At 43.7% G+C, this 27,602-nt stretch overlaps 1 long non-coding RNA gene across 2 annotated transcripts; it reads left to right on the top strand.

Moving 5' to 3' along the window:
* The first annotated feature begins 6,004 nt into the window (after positions 1-6,004).
* On the top strand, positions 6,005-23,168 carry LOC140258301 (uncharacterized). 2 transcript variants are annotated; one of them, XR_011905237.1, is made up of 7 exons: positions 6,005-6,027; positions 6,158-6,218; positions 6,550-6,691; positions 6,797-6,898; positions 11,275-11,387; positions 11,672-11,796; positions 21,639-23,168. It is a non-coding gene; the product is annotated as an uncharacterized lncRNA (long non-coding RNA). The 2 variants fall into 2 exon arrangements; XR_011905236.1 differs by lacking the exon at positions 6,005-6,027 and having other exon boundaries at positions 6,044-6,218.
* The last annotated feature ends 4,434 nt before the right edge of the window (positions 23,169-27,602 follow it).

Genomic DNA, 27,602 nt, shown 5'->3' with positions numbered 1-27,602 from the left:
TTTCCCCCCCTTTTCAGATGATTCTCTTGTTTTGCATGTGAAAAAAAAATCGTCTGAGATTTACAGCCCTCCCAAACGGAGATAAAGCCTTGGCAATGAGTTGGAAACCTGTTGTAATCTGTGATCCAGGAAACAAAGAGCCTCATTAATGCAGAGACTTTGGTGAGCCTTTGATGTTAGCTAGCATAGCATTCACTCTCGGTTCCATTTGCATTTAAACATTCATAAAAACATCATCTCTGCTTCCTTTGCCTTAAGCAATTTAGGAGTAAAGTATAGCTTCTATTTAAAGAAACCCACTGTGGTGAAGCTCAGAATACAAATATCACATAATCTTCAAGCAGAGCAAATATTTTATCCTACATTTCTGGTGGGCACGTTTAATAATGTTACATTTAAGACCCAAAATAAAAGATCCGTCTTATTTTCATTAACCTTACACCACACGTTCGAGGGAAAAGAGAAAAGGGGCCCAGTTCATCCTCAATGTGCTACATGCCAATTTGGGGAAGGAAGGGAATGCGGAGGACTTGATGTTATTCACAGGAGCTGCATTTTTACAGGCGGGATGCCTCCAGCAAGGTGCCCGGATCCCTATTTAGACAGACAGCCATGGAAATCTTGGAACAACTTTTTATGGGTTTTATTTTTATTTTTTAATGCATGCAGTTTTCTGAACCGTGGAATCATCCTCCTGGGGTTGTAACTAAAGTGAAAATAAAAGCAAAACACTAAAAAAAGTCAGCATATGCCCAGTGCGTGGGGGCATCGCTCCAGAAACAAGGGCCTGCCCACCACAGTGTTTCCAACAGCACTGTTCAGCAGTGGAACGGGACAAGATAGACCTGAGTCTGGCTGATGTGGCATTGGGAATCCCCAGCTTTAATGTCCACATCACTGTCCTGTTATCACAGCACTGTGAGCTGCCAGCGGTCCCGCGATGCACTGGGAGCTCCTTCTGTGCTGGGAGCAAATGCAAGGGAACCTCCGGGTTGGGTGAGGCAGTTCAGCCAGACGGTGTTTTAAGCGTTCTAAGCGAGTTTCCTATACGATGAATATCCAAAATTGAAATGGAAAACACTTAAAACCAACTTTACCTTGGATAAAATATTTCTGGAGCTGGATCAAAGGAAAACAGAAAGCCTGGCTCGCTTGTCAGATCCTATCTGCAGTGAACTTCAAGGTTTGAGTTGTATTATTTACATGGAAAAGGTCCCAAGAAACCAATTTGGCACTAAGTATCTTCATTACGTTTTTTCGCTTGTATGGGTGATTAAATCCATCTAGGGTTCCTATTTTAATAGATTTTTTTTTCTGAAAGGTGCAGCCATCTGTGAACTGAGGAACTGTTCTGATGTCACCTCTGTGCCTCAGACACACACACTTTGCTTTTTTAATAAGGAGACATTTAAAGTAAGGGTGTATATTTGTTCTCGCTAGTGGAGCTTCCGTCTTTCCTGTAAGTGTGCAGATCTGGAGGTGTGTAACAACTTTTTAGAAACATTTTAATTGTGACACCTACGGACACTTGTGACGCCTATGGATGATTGTGATCGCACTCACCTATGGCCGAGTCCATCCGTCTGTCAGTCTGTCTGTTCCCTGTCCTGCACTTAGCAGCGTACAGAGCAGCATTGTGTGGCTTCACCGTGTGCATTATGTTGAGTGAAGCCTCCTCCAAAGCCAGCTCAGATAGTGCTGCTGACTCCTCTTAGAGTGGGGTTTCACCCTCTGCTCCTTAAAAGGGCTTCAGATGCCAGCACTCAGATTTATTTAATTTAGCTTATTTGCTTTCTCAGGTTTTCATTCATTTAATGGGAGCAGTTTGGATTACTCTGTGGCCACGCTTCATCCTCTCCCACATGCCTGTTTAGTGCAAGGACCACATCTACCACTGGCAGACTGAACATCCCCATCTGCCCTCCTATCTCATTGCATCCGGAGCAATCCCTGCTATATGTCTACGTGCTTCAAACAATGCTTTATTCAAGAACAGATTTATCAGCGTGTTTTTCATAGCTAATTAATCAGTTCTTCACTAACTGAGGAATCTTCTAAATATTTACCATTCTTTCGGAGAAACACATGCACGGGTGCCCCCATAAGGACAGCCTGATTGATAGATTGGCAGTGTGGATTTTCGGATGAGATGGAAAAGCTCCCGTGTGTGCTCCAGCAGGGAGCTCCTGGAGGACGGGCTGCTACCAGCTGAACTCATCCTGGCAAGTGACCAGCGTAAATCAGGCCACTAAAAGCTCTGTTTTGCCCAAAGGGGTTTACACTGGTATAATTACTTTGGCGTAGTCATAGCAGGAATATTTCCTTAGTCTAGACAAGCTCTAATGGGTAAAATAGATTTATCGTTTGCAACTGAAACATCTTGACCCAGCAAAGACAGCACAAAGCCGTGCTGCCTTCCTTCCACTTTGCCACCCCTTGTCACAGTGCTGGGTGCCGCAGGGCTCCAATCTGGAGCCCCCCCACTTGTAGGTGTGTGATAGAAAAAGGGGAAAGGCAATCATTCACACATTTTCCTGCTTGCTTCACTCTGCCCATCTTAATCCTGCACTATCTTAAGTACTTGTTTGACTTCACGCCTTGATCTGAGCATCCTTCACTGCCAGCTGCCGAAAGACTGTTTTAAGAATACCAACAAAACATTGACCTCTTGATGTCGTGATATTTAGATCCAGTGTGTACATGCTTTTCTGGAAGCATTTCCTGCTGTTGGGACTGCAGATCCCCTTTTCACCCTTGGGAGGCAAACAGCAGAGACCCTGCAGCGTCCTGCATCTCCAGGAACTCCGAGTGGAAGAGGGTCAGCTTTCTAAAAGGGCTATAAGGATGTAAAATGCCAGCCTCTGAAATCCAGCTTGGAGACTGTGATCTTCGGATACCTCCCTGCGTGCGCAGCACAACGTGGCACAGGACACTGTCAAGTCTCACTAGTGCAGTTTCTGTTTTTCCCTGTTAGAAAATGCCCTGCTTCAATACTGTCAGGACGTGAGATGGTCTCTTTGGGCAGTTTTCACTTAAAAGGTCTTTTCTTTGCTCCTGATACAGGTGACAGTTCAGATTCTTTAAGGACTTTGAAGACTCACCTGTTTTTCACTCTGTTTTGTTCACCTCATGCTTCAGATCTGGATCAACCAGCTGGCATCGTGCTTAATATTCCTTATTACTTTCACTGCTTGGTTCTCAGGCACTTGCCCAATGCTGAAAGATTTGAGTTTCACACAGGAAGGAGCATGTTTATTTGTTTACAAAAACACTTTTCCAGGGCTGCATCCTGTGGTCATACAACCATCCAAGCAGCCCCAGCTCCAATGAGTCATCTGTCTAAATTAAAAGGATCCATGAGGATGGATTTGCAGAATCATGCTCGCTGCTTCCACAACCGCTTTCCTGTAAACCATAGGGAAAAGCGTGTTGATTTTCGGGGCTATAAAGCTTTATTTTCACCAGTAGAAAATGCTGCTTTCCTTTTCTTCCCTCTGACATTGTCCTTTACATTCCGATACAGTCCTTCCAAACCCATGGCAGTCGCCCCACGCTGTACATTGCTGGCTTGTGACAAGCCACGTGAGGTACCCTTTGTCCTGGGATTCCTGTTTGTACATGGGGTGGAACAAAGTACAGGAGAAATCCAAATATTGTCCTTTGGGCTCCGGCGCTGGTTGGGTATGCCATCCCAGCTGCAGCTGATCTTCATTCGGAGGCTCTCATCCAGAGGCAGCCTCCAATCAACTATTTCTTCCCTTCTTGTACACCTTCCACTGAAGAAGGCACAGAGTAATTCCATGTATAGATATTCCTTGGCCCACTTCTATCTCAGTGGCCCCATTGATAGAAGATAGCCCTGCTGTTCTGAAGGCACTAACCAGAACCATTTCCAAAGAATGAGCTAGATGGACTTAACCATGGATTATCACTGACAACAAGCTGGGCTGTACCAATGAACTGAGTGGCAGAGCAACCTGCCAGTTTGGCTTGAGTAGTCAGGATCTGGGACATCTGAAAAGAGAAGTGCTGTTTCTGAGTGCTCAAGAGAGCTGTGAGAGGAGCAAGACCCGAAGTGTGGGCTGCTTCACTGAGAGAGAGGTACCAGCAGCAACTGGTGCTGCTGGAAAAGGGGAAAGGGTTTGGGATGATTACGACAACCTTAGCTGCAGCTCTTTCTGTGATCCCCACATTAGCACATCAAACTCCTGCAGAACAGAGCTGGAGGCCTTGGCAGTCTCCTGCCTCACACAAACGTCCATTTGAGTCACACAGCAGGAAACCCACCCCGGCCCTCTGCAGTCTGATCACCCCCTTTCCAGAGCCTGAGTTATGCAGAAATAAAGGGTGAAAGAAATGGAAACAGCTGGTAGGATGTGAGATTAAAAGGAAATTGTCAGCATGAGGGTGGTGAGATAGACTGGCCAGATCAGAAGGCAAAGGAAAATGGTTCCAGTGGTCTAAGAGCCACCCATGTCATTTGGGGTGCGCAGACCACTTATGACCACTTCTCCCAGCACCATTCCAGGCCTGTGGCAAAAGTGAAGCAGGGAAAAGAACATGGGACTAGATAGGAAATCCTGAATTTATGAATGTTCCCACCTAAATTATTGAGAGGAGGAAAGAACTGAGCGCATTTACAGCTCTGAACTGTGCTGTTAGTGAAAGCTGATCACTTCATTTACAACTTGGAGGACATTTTTATTTATTTTGTGAACGTCATTTATTTCAAATCAGTACTAATGACTCCTGAGACACACTGTCAGCACGCCAGGGCAAGCCTGCCAACCCCGTACATCTCTGTACTTCGAATTGAAAATGAAAGAAGACTGAAGGAAAGGTGGATGCTAAGGGCAGGCTTGTAATCCCGCACCATGTAAGCCATCCCACTTATCCTTGTCATTTCTCTCCTGCCAACAGCTCCATTGCTTCCCCTCATCCAAATCTATGTGAGGGTTTTGTGCAAGTACAGCATGGCCACTGCTACCTCCATCTCTGCACTTCTGAAGGGGCTGTAAAGCAACCAGATTAAAGCAGCATTAAAAGCCATGCTACAAATCCTGCCATATTAAGCAAGACAATCCTCAGAGCTGTTTTGGGCTCACAGAACAGAAGGGGTGCCTTTGAGTTGAACTACATGTTTCAACAGTATGTTGTTCTGAAAAGTGTTGTATATGTGCCGACATCCGCTGCTGGCATGTGTACAGACTGAAGCTTGCCAGCTCCTCCTAATCTGGAAAGAGGAGACATGTAGTGTTAAGTACATGTGTCATCACTAGTCATCCCCCCCCCCAACCCCCAGTTTTGTCATTTGGTTGTGCAATGCATTTGAACCAAGTCAGCCCATTTAGCTGAGATGAACTCAGGCCAAATAACTGTACTGAGGCTGACTTCAGGGAGTTGAGAGGAGTTGCTGGAGTAGCTCTTCCATAAGTAAATGCAAACGCTTTTGTGCTCCTTGCTCTGCTCCTCAAAGGCCTCTTGGTAGGGCTGCAGTTGGAGGGAGAGCCCCTAAGAAAACAAACTCACCATGCAGCAGATTACATCATGCCACTTCTGACTCTCATCGTGGTAAATCTGACAGGCAAAACAGGGCCAGGCTTCAACAGGGCTTACAAAGGGGACTCCAAGGAAACCCATGCTGCAAGGGATGGTAGGATGACTCAGGAGGTGACATGGGATCTTAGTCAGGATTCTGGAGCAACATTAGCATACTCAAGCTCAGAAGGCTTTTAGATTGACAGTAGAAGTCCTGGGAAATTTTTGTGTTCATACAGATCTCCTCATCTTGGTCAAAATGCAGCTGTACTGATCGTGTCTTCCCACTGCAATTGTTTTGGATGGAGCAAATGCAAGGCTATGACTGTGGTCTACCCCACAGTCCTGAAGAATGACTGCAGCAGGTTGTGACTCTCCTGTAATATGGATGCTAACACCTGTGCAATGATGGCATCAGCTGCAGAGTATTTAGGCAGGAGGCTCAGTGCTTACTGTTCCCACTTGTGGTGATTGCATTGCTTGTGGCATGTGAGTTTCCCCCAGCTAGAGCAAGTTGAGTGTGCTTATAGGACTGCAGATGCATCCCGGGGGCTCTGGTCTGACTCATGGATCTGTTTGTTGTCTGTTTGTGCTGTGTGTGGACCCTGGGACAGTGCAGGAGCAGCAGATGATTTGTTTCTGAAGACCTTGGAGCAATGAGAGGAGTGCAGCCATGTGAGGTACTGTGGTACCAAACAGGAGTGGGTAGAAGTTTTGGTGACCAGAGAAAAAGGAGAGATTTTAGAAGGGCAAGGGAAAAACAAAAACATATAAAACTATCATTATTCATTTTATAGTCTAAATGTGAGTTATGTTATGAGATGCTTTCATCTCAGTATAGGTTAGCATTCCTCAGCTTATTATATTTGTATATAAATATTTTTCTTGAAGTGAAGTCAGCCTCATTGGAAGTAGGAACTATTCTATGTCACTTTTTTAATACTGTAATATATTTCCCCTAGTTAATCATTCCTATTTCTAAATATAAATTTCCTCTCTTTTTCTTTCAAGTCCCTTAAAACAAGAGGGCCTGCTTTCCTCTTTGACCTTCTCTAACAAGCAGACCCTTGAAATGCAGCGTTTCCAGACTGTAAGCTGTAGGAGCAACAGATGGGTTTAGTAAATTACAGCTTGCAGATGAGTTGTATGAAAAGTAAGTTTGGGATGAAGGCTTAAAATACACAGAGATCTTCTGTGCTGCAGCTTGTTCCTTGCTGTCAAATGCTGCCTGCTAAACGCATGACTTGTGTGATGTTAGTTTTCTCCGTGGATTGACTGGGACAAGCAGTTCCACCCCAGATAAGCAGCCCCCTGGGTCTCAGCCTGCAGTCTCGCTCAGACAGAAGACTGTGTCCTCTAGGTATGTTTCAGTATTTTGCATTTCTTTTATTTGCTGAAACCATTCTGTCAGACTACTTACACTGATCAGCAGATCCTAAAACCTGTTTGTGGTTTCCCAGGGATTTCATAGACAAATTAGTGCCTCTGTGTTTGCAGGACAGGTGACTCCTAAATGTTAAAACTGCAGTTTATAATCAAAGTGCCTTTCTTGTAACAATAATCTTGAGATAAGCATTTGCCTATATTCCAATGTGATAATCCTTTCTGGGATTAACAACTCATTTCTCAAAAGCATGCTCTTGGTCCTGCAGACCTTGCTGACGAGTAAATCTTGCTGAGTTCACGAGGCATAAAGGCTGCAGGAATGGATATTCATCTCAATAGGTTTCCTCAGTGTGATTTAAGCGTTGCTCTGAGGTCTGAAACTCCATTATGTGCTTGATATAGAGTAGCAGCAGTAAGTTGTCATTGTGATCAAACACAATTTTTTCTGTAGGGAAGCATAAATCATTTGCATGGGTGTGATGAATGCTTGAAGGGAATTTGATAAATTGCATGTTGAGCACTGGGAAAACTCCTGAAAAGGATCCGTGGTGTTCTCTGCAGCTTCAGAAATGTATTATTGAAAAGAGCCTGTCGCTGGCTCTGCTTATCGTGTAAGATTATTAAGTTTCCTGAAATGTGTGCATTTGGGATATCATGGCCAATGATACGAGATCCGGTGGGCCCGTGACTTTTTTCTTTTTAAACATAAATAAGGACTTATCATCTCATATTGATATGGAAGTCAATGGACTGTACAGTGTCTTCCTATGCTGTCTGAGTTTGCAGTTCTTGAAGTCACTGGAACGTCACCAACCTTGTGAATCTCTGCATCAAGATTTTGCATGGCACCAATGTGGTTCTGTCTGGGGCTTGCAGGATTTGTTTCTGCATTAAATGAAGTAGGATTTCCTTTTGGAAGGAAAAGATGCACTTGGTGAAGGTGAGGATGGTCATAATAATGATCTTGTAGCTGGGGAATGTGCACAGTGCTCTCATTGCTGCTTTCTGCTTGACCCGTGTATGCAGGTGGCAGTACCACAGCTGTGGGTCATTACTGCCCATTGTGCTGTGCCCCATATGGGCATGCTGCTTGGCTCCTATCCCCATGCATGCCTTGGCTTTCACACAAAGGAAACCATAGCACATGGGGGAAGGGTTTGCATGCAGATCTCCTGTAACAGTGGCAGTGCAGGGCAAGGGTGTATGCCTAAGGATGACAATTGCAGGGTGTACTGCAGGGAGCATCTGCCCAGCAGTGCAGATACTGCCTGCAGGGAAGCCTCCTTTAGAAGGGTGTCTGGTGCTGTAAGTGCTCTTCTTGCAGAGCCGGTCTCAGTGCGACAGCACTCGATGTGCAGGTAGTACCCAACGGCCAGGCTATGAGTATAATGCTTATGCTCGGTAATGGCGTTAAAGACTACAGAATTCCCATAAGAGATAAAGGCAGGACTGCTTCTATGAGGAATGGTTAGAGAATGCAAATTTAACATTTATCTGAACTGTAACACCAACTCCAGCCTGGATCAGTGAGCTTCTTCCAAGGCTGTCAGTGTGCGTGAAAATACCACCCCCTTTTCTTCTTAATTTCCCCCTTTTGAAGATCATCCCACAACAGTTAACTGCACAATAGGTTTCTCTGCATTCCTAGGACTACTCACATGTAAAAGGGCTGCAGCAATACACAGGGATTGAAATAGTTTTTCCATGATGTGATTTGTTGCTGCTCTAAGGTTTGCCGCTCCATGGTATGAGTACTTGACATAGACTATCAGAGTTGCTGCTGTAACTGCACAAAATACTTAAGCCACTCACAGCAAGGCTGCCTAACGGTTTCAGATCTGAAATGTCCAGCTGAAACTCTATGGAGAACTGCTGAGGGAGGCAGAATGTAATTACTCCTGTTGGAGTCTGGCCAGGTTTCCAAGGTTAACACCTTTCATCTTGACAGCAAATCTTTAATGACCACATGTGGCAAAGACATTTGTTTAACATCTCGTTTGGGAACGTAGCAGGTCCAGCATTACCATGCCCCTTTTGTAGTACTGGGGTATTGGTCTGAAAGAAAACGGCTTTCAAAGGTTCCAGTAATATTTCGTGGACAACCACACGTTTCCTCTAGAGGTTCCCATTGAATATTACTGGGAGCTACTAGTCTGATTTATCTCTTTTCCTAATGATTTGGTCCTCTGTCCTTCTTCATGAGTTAATGACAAGCAATGCAATTGCCTTTACTTCCAGGTTGCCAAATAAAATAATTAGAGAAGTAAGTGTTGTGACTTTGGAGAGATAAGCTAGTAAATGAAGGGGGGTGATGACAGTATGCTCTCAGTGTGCCAGTTAAAACACTGCTGAGGAGATTCAGCACAACTTCCTGGAGAACCAAGTAGATTGGAGATTCAGAAGGATTCTCTTAAACTGAAGAACCTTAAAAAGGCTTCTTTCTGCTACTAAGCATATGGCATGGGGAAGTAGTTAGCTTATGCTCCTGGCTGTGCACGTGTACTTCCTTGAGCAGTACACGTTATTTAGAGAGAGGATGAAATAATCTGAACTATCCTTAATGAAGAAATTGGTGGTATCTGAGATGGTCCAATTGAAGAGTCAGTAGTTGCTTTTAGCTGTAAATTAGTCTTGTTCAGGATCCAACAAAGACTTCTCTGTATGACCGCTAACATCTTAAACTTGCCACTCTTTTAAAAAAAACACTACAATCCCTTAAATGAACAAAGAAAGGAAGCCCCCAACAACAAATATGTGAAAATCTAGCCCAGTGCATTGCACCCACTGCTCTTCAGATACTCTGCTGTGAAAGTACACAAGAATCTCCATTTCATATACTGGGGGAAGCAGAGCTTAGACAAGTTGCTTGCCAAATGTTGGTCACAGCCTGGTGCTCTTTCTGCTTCTGAGCATTTCTTACACTACTGATAACTGGGGAAAAAAGCACAGCAAAAACCAGATTATATATTTTTTTAATAACAAAGTCTCTGTGTTCAATGTGAGTGTGTATGGGTTCTGTGCGATAGGTCTTTGTTCACATGGGGTAGCATCTGAAGTGCAATGAAATTCTGACTTGTGAACTGATACAAAGCTAAATTTGGTCTCAGTTTTCCCCTTTGTCAGGATGTTTTGTTTTCATGTTATTGGCATTAATCTGTTTTTAATCAGTCTCATTTGTAATCTGCTAGACGAGTCAGTTGGTCCAGGGAAATGTGACCACAGTGGCTTTCAAAGTCTAAATATAGAGATGAAAGGAAAGGACATTAGAGCATCCAGGGCAATGTAGGTGATGATTACACAGATCTGACCATCTTAAAATGACATTAGGATCACCTCGTCTATTAAAATGGGAATATCCGTTATGAAACACTTTGCCTCCTGTCACACTGGTTGTGGCTGATCTGTATGTGGTCTAGAGTGGTCACAGGCATGGGCTGACAGTTGGATGCGATGATCTTATCGGTCTTTCCAGCATTAATGATTCTACAGCTGCAGTCCTCTCCCACTTCGTGTGGTGTGTGCTCTGTGGTGAGCGTGGCCACTGCCTTGCAGTGCTGCATGTGGGGCTGAGGGCAACAAAATGGCTGCCCTTGCCTTCCAGCCCGGTGTGCACAGTGCTGGGCCCAAAGACAAGATGGCTGGCAGGCGGGAGAAAATTGAGACAAAACCAGCCCTATGGTGATGATGGCCCAGTTTCTTCAGGCTTCCCATGCCAAGCAGGTTAAATGCAGACAGACGAGGTGTTTCTGGTGCTGTGTGATGCTGTGTGCTGCGGACCGGCTGCTGCCTGGCTGGGTGTAGGGCCGAGGCCTTCACTGGGAGCGCACTGCCTGCTGAGCGCCATCTGTGCCTGTGGGGTGGGTGGGGGCACAGCACTGCCATGCCCTCCGTCCTGCCTGAGGAGAAGGGGATGTCTTCACATGTTTGTTTCGGAGTTTTATTATTATTAATTTGTGATTTTTTTTTTTTCTTTCTTTCTAATCAAATACCTTCATTTTATTGTCTGCCTGCAGTCCGGTGACTTCTGTAAACTCGTGTTGGCAGAGCTAACAACAGGTTAAATGAAGTGACTAATTGTTTTCATTCATCAGCTATTCATTGCAAGAGCAATTACAGTTTCAGTGTTCTGCCCCCATGTGAGGGATCCTGTAGTCATGTATGATTTATGTTACCTGCCTCCCTGCTGGCATTCTTTAGCACAGAGGTGGCTATACCCAGAGTCCAGCCCCTTGGAAAAACCATGACTTCAAATCCAGCTCAGAATTTAGGCCATCCAGAATACCCACATTTTGTCTTAATTCCAAGTATGAGATGAATACAATCTAATTTTGTCATTTTATTTGTTCGTAGGGTGCCAGGAGGCAGCTAAAATGTGAAGAAGCTCTTGCTTAACTTTTTCTGCTCAGATGAAATTTAGCACCAAAGTGCAATCCCTGAGGCAGCAGCTTCATTCTGTGAAGCAGGTGAGATATTTCTACCTCATTAGTCACTTCCAAAATTATTATTTTCCCACATGTAAGATTTAAGAAAAAGACCTCCTCATAGCAAAACTCAGGTTTCCCTTGCCAAGCACACCCAGACCTTGAAAGAACCAGTGCTAACACCTTCACTGTTTGTTTTAGTGGTAGGACAGGTAAGATGTTCTGAAAATGGAGATCAGTGAGATGGTTCCACAAACAAGTAATTCTCAGGGATTTTGTCACTGTTGTGTTGTTGGAAGTCATATCTAGACTGAACTGCTTGGCAGGGATTCTGATGTCCGCTGGTGGCTGTGCATGCTGTTTGCTTGGAGCAAAGAGAGCGTTCAGCTCACTGGAGCAGCAGGAGAAATGTGTAGGAAACAAAGATGTACCACCGTAGGCACCTCCATTGGTGAGTCCTTTTTGCTTTCTTCCCTCTCTTGTGCATCTTCGTGCCACCTTGGTGCAGCATAGAAGCACAGAGAATGACCACTTCAGTTACACCTGAGAGCTGAAATTCAGATAAAACCAAGTAAAGAGATTTACACTGTGCACTGTTGAATTCTGGACCTGTACCAAAACTTTGTGGTGTTCCTTCATCTTTCCAGTGGGCAGAAAGAAAAGTAAGGCTTTGAAAATCGTTGTGGTCTTAAATAGGAAATTTCTCGTCTAATCCAAACTTCATAGCTTGATCCTGTTTCTGCTACTGCAAGCTACGTTTGTGTGTCTGATATCCTGAAATGTATGGTATTCATGTCTAAACCCCTTATCTGCGCCTAGTCCACAAAGCAGCTGTAGATGATAGCAAGCGGTTCATAGAGGAAAAAAATCAAAGTGAAAATGGTAATCTTAGTGCTACTTTGTACTTGGTAGATCTCAAAACACTTCACAAAGTGAAGGCGCCTTGTTTTAAATCCTTCAGCAGCCCAGTGTGCTAGTTAAGCGGAGGGAGGAGAAGCATTTGTTTATAACTGAGCTATTAAATGTAGGATTTGTCTTACAAAGTGGCAGTGTTGCTTTTCAAAGCAGACTAGGAATGGGGAATATATTCAGGTCCTACAACATTTAAAATGAATGCAAAAATTGCTCCACTTCAATAGGAGAAGGAGAGAGAAAAATGTTCCTGTTCCAGTATCTTCCCTGGTGAGTGTCTTGGTTAGCATCTTCTCAAATGGCAGACATTGTACCTAGGTTTTGGGTATTCTGGAAGTAATATTTGATGCTAATGGGTAGCAAAGTGATAAAAGAAATATGAATTTCCTAACTATTTAATTACATCTAAAAGCAATGCAATTCTATTACGTCATCAACACTACTTTGCATATATATATATTTCTCTTTGCAATGTGATTTATGAGCAGCAATTAACTCAACCTTCTAACACCACGTGACATAAATGGGCCCATTTATGAGCTAGGCAAGCTGAGGCACAGAGGTGTCAAACGTAGCTTCTCAGTGATGATACTGCAAAAGGAAGACAAGAACCCAGGAATCAAATCATAACATTGCTCTGCTATTGCTAGAAAAGAGAGGAGCTCTAAAATCCACTTGACTTGCTACAAAGTCTAGCAAATTTCATAAAACTATAAATGCTTTTAAATGCAAATAGTTTCCTTAATAAATGACGAATGCAGGAACTGTTTAAAGGAACACTAAAGAAAGACGTTTAAACCACGATAAAGCAGGAATCAAGTCATTTAAAAAAAAGAAATCAAGCTGGGATGGATAATTCTCTGTATCTCTGTCAGGCCACGAGCTTCCTAAATTAGTGCAATCTGACTCTGGCTGAGGTGGCAGAGTTGTCATGTTTTATGGTCCTTCCCCTGCTGTGTATCTCTTGGCCTTGCCCATGCTTTGGAAAACTTATAGGATGGTCTGATGCTTCTGACTGAGGAAAGGTGTTCGGTGAAGGCAAAATTTATCTTTGCGTAGCTGAGACTGCAGTGGAACACAGATCTTAACATTGTCCCTCAAAAATGATTTTCATCCTCAAGACATTGTACTTGGTGTGTCTGCAATGCTGCTGAGGCCAACGGTAGCAGATATGAGCAATGGCTTGTATGGGCAGACCCTCCTGGGACTATCATCACAAGTCATTCTAGATTGACAAGAGATGTGCCACCACATATCAGCTAATTATATATAATATCAGGATATGGCCAGGTAGAAACCAAGCTTAGAAGCTGAGTGAGAATGAGATTGTGTGGAGGCAGAAGAAGAGAACAATTTAGGCCTGAACCTCTATTTCACAACACGACATGCAAAAAAAGAAAGGTATAACATATCTTAGGCATTCTTACCTGCAAGTACCTTCACATTAGTGGTGTGGTAAGGATTCCTGAACATCTGCCTTGCTCACCAATGGGGTAGAGATGTGACAACTTGATAAACGTGGCGTGGGGACTTGCCATGTGTTTAAATCTTGGCAAGGGAAATGCTTTATTCACATATGAAACTAACAGCTCTGTAGTGGTGGAAATAGTATTTCTCTGTTGTATGGAGATCTCTGATGTTTGGCAGATGATTTAATCAGGGGATTTTTTATTTTTTTTTTAATAAAAAAGGAAAAGTAGAATACAGATGCGGGTGGTTAAATATAGGAGATCCTATTTCTGTTTTTAGTGTAAATACATTTATTATTTTTAAATCTGACTCATTTGTAAAGATACCGATCTATATATACATGTATGTAAGAGTCATGCAGCGAGGACTATTCAAGTCCTTGTATGAGTGCAAGCAGTACTTTATAAATTGGTAGCAAGATGTTCCACAGTAATGATCTGGGCTACCAGTACAGTTATTGCTGTAGATGTGCTGCCTATGCTTATTTTCACATGCAGCTATATTCAGATCCGGGAAATATGTTACCCTTTGCAGGAAAGTACTTAGAATCAGCTAAGCAGGTAATATATTTTTTTTTTTCTCAAAAATTGAAATGAGGTTTTAAAACCCATCCTCAAAACTGGTCAAAACCAAAGGCAAAAGGGATAGCGTTTCAGACCCTGTGCTCCGACAAAGCTTGGCAACCCATGGGGATGGATGGTGTGAGATCCTGGCGTTGCCCTGGGCATTTGATTCAACCCCAAATCCTGCAGACTTGTAGGACAATCCCTGTTGGTTGTTTGGTGTGTTGTTTTTTGGTTTTGTTTTTTGTTTTTTTTAACCTCTGGCTGAAGGTGCAAAGTAAAACAGGTCTGTGGTCCTGTTCCCATTAGAGCCTGTGAGAGTTTGCTTACACTGAAGTCACTGAAAAACCCTCAGCAGCTTTAATGGGGGCAGGAACAAGCTCACCGTGATTTAGTCTCAAGTGTTCAGCTCAAGGCAGAAAGACGGGGGCTCTTTGAAAATGACAACCTGTGGGTTTTGGAGAGGTCATTAACATATTTGTCATGGGGGAAAGAGGGTAAATAAGGAACTTGAAAAGAAAGGCAGATATTAATTACGCTTCAGACAACATAGCTGTGTGCTGATGACATGCTGTAGCTCTCCAGACGACTATAATTTGCAAGTGAGCCCAACGAGTATGAGACTACAACAAGCCAAGCAATTAGTTCCTCCTGAGTTGCAAGAGTGACATCATGTGTGCAAAACATGCCTTCGCCTTCAGCAAACAACACATACTCATTTATTTTTCCTGTAGGGTCACTGCAGTGAGGCCACTAAACCTGCCTCTGAAGGAAGCTGATCTTTAGAGTCTGAGGGTCCCCAGAGTTCAGAAAAGCCTGTATTTGAAACATCATCTTCCAGCAAAAACAGCTCCTGTATCTGATTTTGGTGCCATGCTGCCACTCTGCAAAATTCTCCTATCATTTAAGGGCCTTAAGTTGTATTTCCAGAGTCTTGAAAATGTATCCCAGCTGAAGGGATCTGACCCTGATCAGTGTGTTTTCTAATGTGGAATTAGGGAGTTGTTGGAAGAGGTGAGGGGCTGCTCTTTGGAGCTCTGTTATGTACAGACTTCTGGAACAAGCAAACAGAGAAATGCAGTAGAAACAAAACAATCAGTTTGCAATGTTTATATGCAACTGAGAGATTTCCAGTAGTGTATGTGGCTTTATAGCTTGGATCACAAGGTTTTGTGCTGTGTGAGCTTTCAGAGAGGCTATAGGGATCCATCTGATACTCAGGGAGGAATAAATTATGGCATTGATCTACGGAGACAATTGCATTTATTCTTTTAATGATCTATGTGGGCCCACTGGTGCTGCATACTACTCATGTGCAGTAAATTAAGCTGCTGGAGTGCTCTGTAGAATCAAGAGCTAAAAAATCTTGAAGATGTTTCTGCTCTTTTGTCTGTTAGAAGTGTGATGCAAATGCTGCATGGCTTTTGATTTTTTTTATTTATTTATTTATTTGCTGGAATAATGAGAAAGAAAAATACGATGTGAATGGACTTGATGTTAGGAATACGTTTCGGTGTGCAAAAAGCTGCTTTACCTTTTGAAGAAAACTGACTAGAAAAGCAACTGGAGCTGTGCCTTGTGTCAAATGAGAGCAAGCTTCCCCATCAGCCGAGTTCCCCGCATGGCTTTATGCGTATCCCCATTACCCTTCCCATATCTTGGCAGGGTTTGAATCCCCATGTTGGTCGTTCCCACAAGTTTGCCGTCTTCTTGTCAAGTTGCTGGGAAAGCTTTTCCTCTTAGCAGCAGCCCAGCCAGGCTCAGGGGGCTCTTGTGCTGCACTTTGTTCTGCAGATCTGAAAGCCCATGACTCACTTCAAGGTATTTGGGTTTCTTCACCCACCCTGTGCTTTAAATAATCTGTATTGGGTTTGTGTTTGTTTCTGGCTTAACAGTTTACATAGTCCCTTCTAGAGGCTTCACTTTAGAATCCTAAGGAACATAGGAACCTGTTCTCTGAAGCCAACAGATTATCTAACAAGAGTGGTTGTTGCTGTTATTAAGAATATTAATCACCTTATGTTAACTGAAGGCAGGAATGAATCTGTTGCTGGACGGTGTCTGGGGTTTGTGACCTGTCTTTGTCCTTTCAAAGCTGAGGCAAAACGTATCTGAGTGAAGCTGAAGATGGCTGTACTGGAGAAGCCCTGTGTCAGGTAGCAGTGCCTTTGTGTCCCTGCTGACACTTGGCTGGTTGGGTATTTCTGCTGCTTCTGACAACTCATTGCCTGCACAGGGACAAAGCGAGTGTGTGCAGCGTTCAATTCAGTGTTCTGCAGTAAAGTTCCTGTTTTGTTCACTGCACTAAAGGAGGGTGGGCACAGGAGAATGGCAGCAAAAGTGCCAAGCAGAGCCCGAGGGGAGGAGAAAAATTCTATGAAAGGGTTTGAACCCTTCAGCTGCAGGGACTTTCCTCCTAACTGAACGCTGAGGATCCCTCCGTATGAGGCTATTTGGTTCATCTCTTTATCTGTAGCTGCCAGCATGGCCACAGATGTGATAGGGGAAGACGCTGGTTTTGGTGGTGCAGACAAAAGAGGAGTGAGGCGTGTTTGCATGAACTGTCTGCTTGGCTAACAAGCTCTGCACAGCCTGGAGAGGCAAACCTCCCACTGAGCCCAAATCTGCTTGCTTCGTGGCCCATTCTGGTTGAATTATTCTGCTGGCAATGCACCCCTTGAGCTAAACTTTAATAATGCAAAGCCGATGACAGCCTGGTTTAGGTTTTAAGTGCATGGTTTTGATTAATTTCATACAATTCAAGAGAAAAATGTGTAAACTTGGTATTTACTGAGTACGGCAGCACTTTGCATGTGTAGTTGACCTACCAGAATGGTAGATCTCTTTTTGCCTGCTGGACATGCAGCTCCATGTACTAGACAGACAGAGCTGGAACACTGCATGTTCTATCTGAACTTGCACTGGGAAACTCAATAAGAATGTGAGCAGAAAGTGCAACTCTTCTCAGAAACACAACAAAACCGCACCTGCTCGCCTTCTGTTCACCTTGCTTTGCTGGCACACTGTACAGAAGTCATCTCTCCTTTCTTCTGTGTGTGCACCCATGCACACAGCCACCAACCTCCCGCAGAGCAACGAAAGAGAATCTCCTCAGTGGTTATAATGAAAATGCAGTTTCGTAGCTCTAATGATCAACAGCTGGGAAAACTCATGCTGTTCTCCTTCATCATCTCTAGACTTGTTTGAAAGATCTTACTTTTGTGGCTTTCCTGATGAACTGATTTAAAAGATCATTTAATTTCTTCGAAGACCATAATGGTTACCATAGAAATACGTTAACTGCAAAACAAGGAATAATTAGTTTACGTTGATTCCTTTGTGTCTCCTAATTTCTTCCATTCAGGATTTTTAAGCATATAATTAAAGGGATTATTCAGCTTTGTGATTTATTTCCCCCCCCCCTCCGCCCCCCCTTCCATAAATTCATTTAAAGACAAAACTCTGATGTCTGTCGAGCATAAGTAATAATGATTATATGTGGTAAGGAGTCCAACCTGTTTGTCCACATAGCAGAAAACAATGTGTTTTCTGTCGGAAGCCTGCAATGCTGACCTGTGGTCACTCTCAGCTTCGGCTGTGGCATTCCCAGTTATCTGCCTCATCCTTTGTGGGCACCCAGCTCATTACCCTTAACAAAACCCTGCTGGGAAGTGGCCTTCTCAAAAGCACTGCTGGACACCTTCTGTGCCATCAGTGTGGTGGGAAAGGCATCATTCAGCTCCAGGATTCTCCAGGGTCAGGTGACAGTTGCTCAAGAATGTGAACTGTTGCAATACTGGGACTTGAAGTGGTTATTTCACGCCGCTGCCCTGGCAGGGCATGCTGAGTAGGCAAAGCTCTGTCTGGCTGTGTGGAAGGGCTGAGGCTGGCAGGGCTCTGCAGCGATGCGGTGATGGATTGGGCTTTTGGCAGGCTGGCACCTTTCCCCTGACATGGGGATGGGCATCAGATTGTGGTTCAAGATGGTATGCCCCTGTCTTCTTTTATAGCAGAATTCAGAGGTGAGGGGAGTGAAGCCAGCACTTGATCTGCCAAGTGTGCTCCAACAATTCTGAGCTGAGCCCAGGCAAAGCAATAACTGCTGGTGCTACGTGGCTTCGTTCGGAGCTGGATTCTGAGATGCGCTGGTCCAAATAGAGGGGCTCTGGTATGGACTAAATGCAGTCACTTGTAAATGGATGGCAATGTGGAGCTTTTCTAGTTTGGGTGTTGGAGTTTAAAGCCTACATCAGCCCATCTTTATGTGTATTCCTTCTTTGATCAGGGTTTCTTAGTTTCTCAAATACATATCCTGGCAATTCTATGTTTCACCTGGGCACGAGAGCACTGAAGTTCGTTCTGAGCGCCCTGCTCTCTTACACCCTGCGTTTCCTTTCCAGAACGCTCGCGGATTGTCCGCTCATGGATCTCAATACGATTCCGGCGAGGGCTGCGCTGTAGCGCCCTCTGGCGGCCGGAGGCGGCCTCTCCCAGCGCCGCAGCGCTTCGGGCGCAACCCCCGCGCATCCCGCCCGCTTCGCTCTGCCCACGCCTTCAGCGCCTTCCGGCCTTGTACGAATCTCATTTGCCCCTTGATATTCCGTCCTGATATTCAGTACCTAATTTTTCAGTGGGCCTTGTATGTTTTGCATGCATGCACTGTGTGCTTTAGCTTCTTGAAGTATTCATTTCCTATGCTGACTTTTGGTAATATTACATAATATCCGGGAATGAACGTTTAGGATGGAGCATTCCACTTAATGCATTTCTTACACAATTATGAGTTGTTTACCTTAAACATTATTCTAAAGAGTAATGAGGGGAAAAAAAAAAAAAAAAAAAAAAAAAAGTAAAGAAAATTCTGGTTAATAAACCGGGCAAAGCAATTATCCCACTAAGACTCTTTATTGAATCATGTATGCAAAACACAGCCAGTTTTCGTAACAGATGTATTTAATCTTGATGCAAGGTTTGGTTTTAACCCCGTGATGTCTTGCAGTTCTGAGCTTGAACAGAGGATTCTGAGCTGGAAGCTTCTGGGATCAGAAAGAAGAGTTGGCTGTTGCAGAAGCTCCTTACATTTTCTCATTGTCTAGTGGTTGCTTTGGAAGCTCTCCTGGTGTTTCTTGAAGTAAATGTCAGTACGAGAGTACTGTGTTGTTTGTGTCATAGATGTAAACTCCTGCAAAAGAGAACAGCCCAGTGGCGTGTATTGTTCTAGAGCTTCACTCTTCTGGGGAGAAGTGAGCACGTGGCAGCTCCCTCTGCTCTCTGGCAGCTATTTGAAGTAGTGCTGCTCCACGTGCTGGGCTGCTGCTGCTGTGGCAGTGGTGGTCAGGTGTCCTGGAGCTCGTGGAGCTGCCTGAAGTTGGCCATACAGAGACCTTGAGGAAAGGCTGCCTTAAAAGTGAATGTGTTTGACTTTACTGCATAGCAACCTGCAGGTGGTCAGGTGTAAATAGAGCACTAGATCCTGGAGCTGGCAAAGCATTAGTGGATCACTCAGTGTCCCCACTTCACAAAGGTTGAGTCCTTTGCCAAATATTTATTAGGGCTTTATCATGCTTGTCTTTGAATTCTCCTATGAAGGAGTTTCTGCATATGACCCCTTTTCCCCAAACTATCTTATATTCTAATTTTCTTTCCTTAGTTTCTTTCCCTGTATTGAGCCTGACTTTCTTTTCATTCAGCTGCTTCTAATTGCTCCCAGTTATCCATCCCAACCTGAGCACTTTCCTCTTCTCTGGGCTTATACCTGTCAGATATCCCAAATGATTTCCCTTGCTCAAAGACTTATATATGCAATTCCCTAATCTCCCCTCTGCCATCTGTTCCCCCCAGCTCTTTGTTATTTTGCTAGCTCTGCTCTGAACACCTTCCCATTTGTCAATACCATTTTTTAATGATGCCTGAGCTGCACACAGTGCCGTGCTGTCCATGGATGCAGCCCACAGAGCTGTGTTTGTGCGCAGACTCTGCTGAGCCTATTGTCTTGGCTCTGCCCCACAGATAGGAGCACAGCACGTCACATACTGTTTGCTGGTAAATATTGGCCCAGAGTGAAGCATTGATGGCTGAAGACAGATAGTTTTTCCTAATCACTTATATATCCTTTTCTCAAAGACTGAAAGCTGTGCTCACGCAGCCCTTCTGCAGTGGGAGCAGTTGCTGAGGCACAGCTCAAAGTCATGCAGCTTGCTTTTTAAATGACTGTTTATTTTCCATTAATGTTGTGTGCTGAGCGCAGACCACGGTTGGTGCTTTCACTGTGCGTGTCTCATATGTGCTGGGATTCTTGCTGTTGTGTTAACGATAAGGAAATGCAGTGTGTGTCTGATGGGGTGTGGTGGCTGTGCCTGAGTTGTTTTAAGGGCTTTTAAGCTCATCCAGAAAATAAATGGTTAGAGAGTCTGCAAGCAAAGTTTTCGGGTAAGGGCTTTTTGAGACTTGACTTTGGCTTAGTCTCTGATATAACATTTGGGTTTCTTTCTGTAATGGGCAAGGAAGGATGGAGAAATATATGTTTAGGAGTCTTTTTATAGTAAACGAAATATGTTAATACAAAGAACAGAAAACAACTTTTAAAACCACTAAGTGCTAGCAGTAAAGCACGATGACCACCAAGCATGTCACTGCTGAAAATAGACCACCACCACCAGAGAATTACGTTTCCAAATGCTCTGCCGACTGAGCTCGTTTCTATGAAGTTAATCTTTACAAGAACAAAAGAAAAGGCTTGAACAATAAGTCTGCATGAAATAATTGTGTAAGTAAATATCAAGAGAGCTAAGGGAGCAAAACTCAAATGAACCTCGTGCACACAGCAGCCCTTCGAGAACAATGAGGCAGAAGGTGACTGAGGTGTGTGGGCAGACCCTCCTTTGGGTAAATGAATGCCAGAAAACAAGGCTGTGGCCCAGGGTTTGGGATTACAATGCCTTGCTCCTGGCTGGAGTTCTGCTGATTGTGTACCTTTGCCTTGCCCTGTTTTGAGCAGAATAAGGGAAGGGTGTATGTGGAAGGCAGAGACTGCTTCACTTAAATGCTGTCCTGTGCCTGTTTGGCATTTGTTACTCATCCTTTTGCTGCTTAATGTCTTCATTTCCTTCACTGTTTGTATAAAAGCTTATCTTAGCTGTGATCTTCCCTCTAATGACATGGAATGAATGTCATGTGGGAGGGAGGGATTCTGTCTCCCTTCTTGGACAAAACCTGAGCATTCTTCTCAACAAATCTCAGCTCTGGACATGGTGGGATGGGATAAAGGACAATCAGATGGGGGCAGGATTGGAAGTAGGCTGATGTGGCACTGACAGATGTCTTAGATCCTTTTTGTTTGTTTTCTTAGAAAAAAAATAAAGCAGAACTCATGAGATCGAATGTGCCATGGAAATCCCTTTGTGTCACTGGAGCTCCATCCTTCTCACTCAAACTAAGCGAATTCCTGGATGAATCTGTAGCTCTGGGAGTGAAAAACAAGCAAAGTGGACTCTTCCCCATTCCCACCAAAGGCTTCTTTCAGCAGAGTGGAATTGCATCATCTCAGTGGAGCTTCCGGGCAAGGTTGGCCACTAACTGTTGTTGTGGGTTTAAAAATCCAGAAAGCTGTATCATAACAACATCCGTGGGTCTGCAGTTGCATTGCACTTGGTTAAGTGTTGGCTTTGATCTTCCCAGAAAGCCTAACCATAGCCAGCTATGTAATGAGCAAGGGAAGGATTTCTCAGGTCTGCTGGCCCATCCCCTGAACCACTGCAGGAAAAACGTCCTCTGTCGTTCTAGTGAGAAACCTTGAAATCTGCTCTTACAGACTTCCCATGATGGGAACTCTCATCTCCTCCATGCAGCCTGTTCCAGGGCATCCCTGTCTCTTAAGAGTTTCCCTATAGTTTGGTTTTTCGAGTCTCTCCTGCCAAGGTTGAAGTCTGTCTTCTTCCATCGCATCACCTGTGCATTGTTCATGACCATCTTTTCACCAGGTGCATCTGGTGGTGTTTGTTGGTTCTCACTCCGCTTTTTGCACTACTTATCACCTGCCCATGTTGAACTGCATCTGTTGTTATTTCTGTTGTGAAGATCATGTTGAACTTCGGTCTTACCCTTCGATATACTGGCAGGGAATTCCACAGTCTTATCATCTACAAAACTAAAGACGTCCTTTCTGTCTGATCATCCTTAACTTTAGGGAAAGCACTGAACAAAATTGAATCTTAGTTTCCTGCAGACCTGCTCTTGATGTGTCCACTTGATAGTGAGTAGCCTGTGCTCACCCTCTGGGTGTGACTGGGAATGGGCATTGGCTTTGGCATCTGTGCTGAAGATTTACTCAAACCTTATGAAACGTATAGAGCTAAAACTCCAACTGTTCTACTTAAACCTGATGAAATGAGATGCTATTGTGCCTGAAAAATTATATTTCTTGCCAGAGTTCAGAATGGGATTTGCTAAAGCCCTCTGAGGGCACAAGCACTGCCTTCTTTGGGAACTGGAAATGACTTAAGAGCCGCTGTCTCATGAGATTTCCAGCTCATACAAATGAGCTCCTGTGTGGGTAGGAAGCATTGTGGTAAAGGGATCTGAAGATGAGAAGGGGCAGAAAACATTTGAACCCGAAGCGTAAGCTGAAGCTCATTCAGGTTGATGGAAAGTCTCTGACTGGCAGCTCGTGGCCATGCAGAGGGCTGCTAAAAAAGCAGAGCGAGGAGAGAAAAAATAAACATCTTGTTGAAGCAAAAAGATTGTTGAGATAGGAGAGAAAAATGTATTTCTGTAGAAACTTCAAGGGCTATGGAAAGGCATCCTTCCAAAGGCCACTTGAAATGTGTAGAGAAAGCTCTTTCCAGTTGGGTAATGGTAACATAGGACCCCAAAAAAGGAGAGAGAGAGAGAGAGAGGAGGTGGAACAGAGTGGCATTAATAACAAAAATACAGCAAATGTAGACAAATTAAACCAAGTGAACTTTAGGCTTTCTGATGCTCCAGGTGGTGCATGCCGGCTCTGCTGTGTGCTCAGAGTTGTGTTCTGAGAATTAACATTCTCCTGTCAGTGTGCTGGTCAAACTGGGCTTGTCCTGGCTGTACCTTTGGGACTCAGTGACATGTGGATTCTTTCCTGTTCTCCTCTGTACAGCTGCATTTTGCACCCGTGGAAATAAAGGTGCTGTGGTTTGATGCGGCTTCCCTGTGTTTTCCCCAAGCAGACAGTTTTATGCCTTATGTCTCATCCTGTTAATTGCTATTAGAAGCGATGCTGCTGAGTACATTTGTGGGGCTGCATGTGTATGTGTGTTTATATGAAAGTCTGAGGGCAGAATCTGTCTGTACTTTAGCATTTTAGCAGCGGCAGCATAGCAATCAGAGGAGAATTAGACCCTAGCAGCTGTTCGGTTTCTAGTGCCTGTAGCCTGACTGCTTGTTACAATAATGAGAAATGCAAGTAAGCAGCACCACATCAGCACTTGCAATCCCACTTTCTATTGCCGTCATCAAAGGGTTTGGGAAAGTTTGCATTCAGAGCAGGGTTTTTTTGTTTTGTTTTGTTTTATAGTACATTATATGCTTTTGCACAATGTTGTCTGGGAAATCCTGCACTGTAAATGGCAGCTTCTGTGTAAGGCATGACTTAGGTTTGAGTTCTTGGTCCAGTGGTCAAGGCCAGGTGAGGACCAGGACAGGGAGCAGAAGGTCAAGGCAAGTGCAGAGAGCTGGTGGAAAAAGCATGGCTGGGAGCTGAGGGAAGGAGGAGTTGTACCACCTGATGTGTGATGGTGATGTGGATTTTAAAACAACTGGGATTGTCCCAACAACAAGCACTTAAAGCATGCACGCTTAGAGGCCTGTCGGTACTCACTCTTTGCAAACAATTCTCCTTCATCTCTGCCTGTTTCAGTCTGGGGAAGTGTAAGTTTTGTTCTGCCTGAAAATAGCGGTACCAACAACCACTTGTATGCTTCTGTTGTGTCGCAAGTAGAGAATTATTGCTTTTAGTGTGGATTCCCAGCTGCCAAAGAGTTAGTGTTGAAATCTGGATGTAAAACTCCATGGTGATTTCCAGTGCTGGATTTCATAGGGTGCTTTGGTGTTTGCCAGCTGTGCAACAGGCTGGTAAAACCAATGGTGAGAAAATTAGGAAGAATGTAATTGCTAGAGAGACTCCTGAAAAGGCATCAACAGGAATCCCAAAACTCATTGGAGTGTTGTGAGCAGTCTCTGTTGAGGTCAAAAGTAAAATATTGACAGGGTAAAGACCTTGAAAGTGAAAATTACCAAGAAGTTTGATAGGAATAAGAAATTAATCAACCTAGAAGTGCCTTCTGCAAATGAAAACCTTTTGCTTTGAAAGAGCAAGGAACATTATTAATCCCTTTTGCTGCTTTTTGCTTACTATTATCCCTTCAGCCTGGAAATAAAGCAAGGGATTGCCACAAAGTCTGTGCAGCATTCATAGTTCACATGAATTTTGAAGAGAGGCCTAAATAGGGGACCCTGAGCTAGCCTCACACCTGAGTGTCAACTTCTGGCAAATGCAGAATGTTCATTTAGCTGAAGATAAAGTGCAATAACACGTTCTATTCGAGGACCTAATCCAGTTACTTGTGTGCCTGGCTGTATGGCAGATTTGGTCCTGCACTTGGAGACTCGTTCAGGTTTCCAAGAAGCACGGAGGAGGCTGGGAAAAGCCTTCAGCCTGTTGATGTCTGCTTCCCATTCTGCTTTTACAGACAGGTCTACTTGTCAGCTTACCCAACTTGTGCTTTTTATCATCTGTTACAAAGACCCAAGGTTGTGTTTTTCATCATCTGTTACAAAGACCAAGAAGCCATCAATCACAGTTAAAACCAAACTCTACAGACCATGAGGGAAGGAGAAAGCTCTTTAAGCCATCAGATTTCTTTCAGAAAACGGAGTTAGTCAGAGTCGTCATCTGGGTTTCATTGGATTTATTTCCCTTCATTAATTTTTAAAGTTTGGTTGCAAAGAAATGTATCCTCTTTGGTACCGTGTGACTATTGGAATGAATATTCAACACACGATTCCCAGAGAGACAGGGATTTGAAACACACAATGTTGTAGTTATTACGAATTAATGAATGTTCTCTTAAATATTTCTGTTTTATATCTTTGCTTCCTTTAAGCCTTGCCAGCAGAGGGGAAAAGAAAGCTTAATAAAAATAAGCAAATTGCTTTTCAGTATGCTGGGAGTGATTGATTTCCATGGACAGCTCAATGGCTCTTTCAACAGTGCTGGGAAAGTGGGCAGGGATCTCGTGGGATCTCATGGGATCTCAGGTCCTGCAGCCTGAAGTTGGGTTTGAGTTGCCATAGCCTTGAATGGTATGAAAATGAAATAGAACCACAGGATCGTAGAATGGTTTGGGTTGGAATGGACCCTTCCAGGCCACCTGGTCCCACTCCTTGCAATGAGAAGAGACACCCATGGCTCCATCAGCTGCTCCAGCCTGACTTGGGATGTCTGCATATATCCAGGCAGCCTGTGTCAGAGCCTCACCACCCTTAGCGTAAGCAACTTCTGTCCTATATCCAGTCTGAATCTCCCTTCTTTCTTGCCTTAGCTCTGCTCAAGCTCTTCCGTGTTACAACCACCTGGCTTGACGATTCAGAACTCATTTTGCTGCTAAGAAGTTTCACGTGCTAATTGAAATATTCGATCACGGATATTTATTTCACATTTAGGTATTTAGTTATGTTCCAGTTCTGGCCAAACCACCCCATGTGCCCAGGCGAGGAGCTGGGTGTGCGGCCAGCTGGCACCCATGGAGGGCATTCAAACCTTTGTGCTAAGGAGGTAAGAGATACATTCAGAGTTTAGTACAATGCTACCAATTTTAAAAGTTTCCATTGTTTACTTATCTAATTAAGCATCTATGTCCATATAGGCACATGAACGGCAGGTACGAATCTATCTAGATGTCTATCTTTGTTCCACTGTACGTTTGCCAGTAGGTCTCTATACATAGAAACATAAAGCGGCGTATATATCCTGCTGCCTTTTGAAACTTACAGAAAATTACCAACAGTTTCTTTTCTCTAGTTTGCTCAAATGCTTGTGGTTAGGTATTCTGAAAGTATAGAATAAAAAAAGAGAGAGAAAAGAGAAAATTTACACACTTTGAAAATCTGCTTGGTTTAAAAAAAAAAAGCAAAGAAAAGCTTTTAAAATTATTTTTATTTTTTTTCCTTGTTAACCAGCACATTTTAATTCTTGACTTCTGTTTGCCCTTTTCTGATGAGATGAAGTCAGGTAATGGGGCAGTGTTGGGGTCACGAGTGGTGGGTGGCACCCACTGGGATTTAGGAGCAGTTTGGTGGCATTTTGGGTTCTGTGTTGGGTGTCTGCTTCCTGCAGCCCGGCTGTATGAAATGAAGGTTTTGCTCAGAGCATGCATTGTATCTTATTAACTGTCTCAAAATCCAACGTGTAAAACAAGCTGAAAGTTGAAAAGGGAGATTTGAATAAGTCTAAGAGGGATATTCCTTGTAATTTTTTATTCAAATAAGCATCAAAACATTTGGTAGCAGCACTTAAGCATGAAGAGTTAAATAAAAGGGGAAAATTCCTGGGTGAAATCATACCTAATGAACATAATGAGCACAAATCATATTTAATAATTGACTTAATCTGGCTTTCTTATCTCTTGGTTAAATTTGATTCTTTTCCCAAATGTAGGATTTGAATATTAATGGCCAAGGAGTGTAAACACACCTGGCCTTATTATTTGCTAAAACGAGACTGAATCAGTGGGGAGCACTTGGAATGGAATAGTTTGTATCGGTGCTTGAAGACTCAAAGGAACAAAGACGCGTAATGTGTTGTTTTAAACAGTTTCACTTTGAAAGTTATTCAAAAATTGTCCACAAATTAGTATTCAGGTAAAGGAAAACCCTCCACACCGGTGGGTTTATGGTGCTGCAGCATTCCCATTTCCAGACTGCTGTGTCTTGTGCTGAACAAATTCCCTACTATTTCTAGTTATGAATCTACTGGGTTTTCTTACCGTTGATTTTGTTAGCACTGTTTTATATCTGTTTCTAATGGTGTTAGCATGGACTGCTACCAGAAAAAGTTAGGGCCTGAATCCTGGTATTCTCAAATAAATGCTGTGGCAGTGGAAGGAAGATCCCTCCTGCTTCTGTTTGTGGTCAGAGCCCCGTTCAGGTGCACCATTAAGCACAGGCAATAAGGAAACACCCACTCAAGTCCCAGCGATTTTGGGGGTGTTTCAGGATCAGGCTGTTTGGAACACTTAGTTAATGTTGCATTTCAGTGCCAGCTGCACCAGAGCTGTTGCAG

The sequence above is a fragment of the Excalfactoria chinensis genome, chromosome 13 (assembly GCF_039878825.1).
Source record: "Excalfactoria chinensis isolate bCotChi1 chromosome 13, bCotChi1.hap2, whole genome shotgun sequence".
NCBI classification, from domain to species: Eukaryota; Metazoa; Chordata; class Aves; order Galliformes; family Phasianidae; genus Excalfactoria; species Excalfactoria chinensis.
Note: the sequence above shows the minus strand (reverse complement) of the source record. Positions and strands in the feature narration are given on the sequence as shown.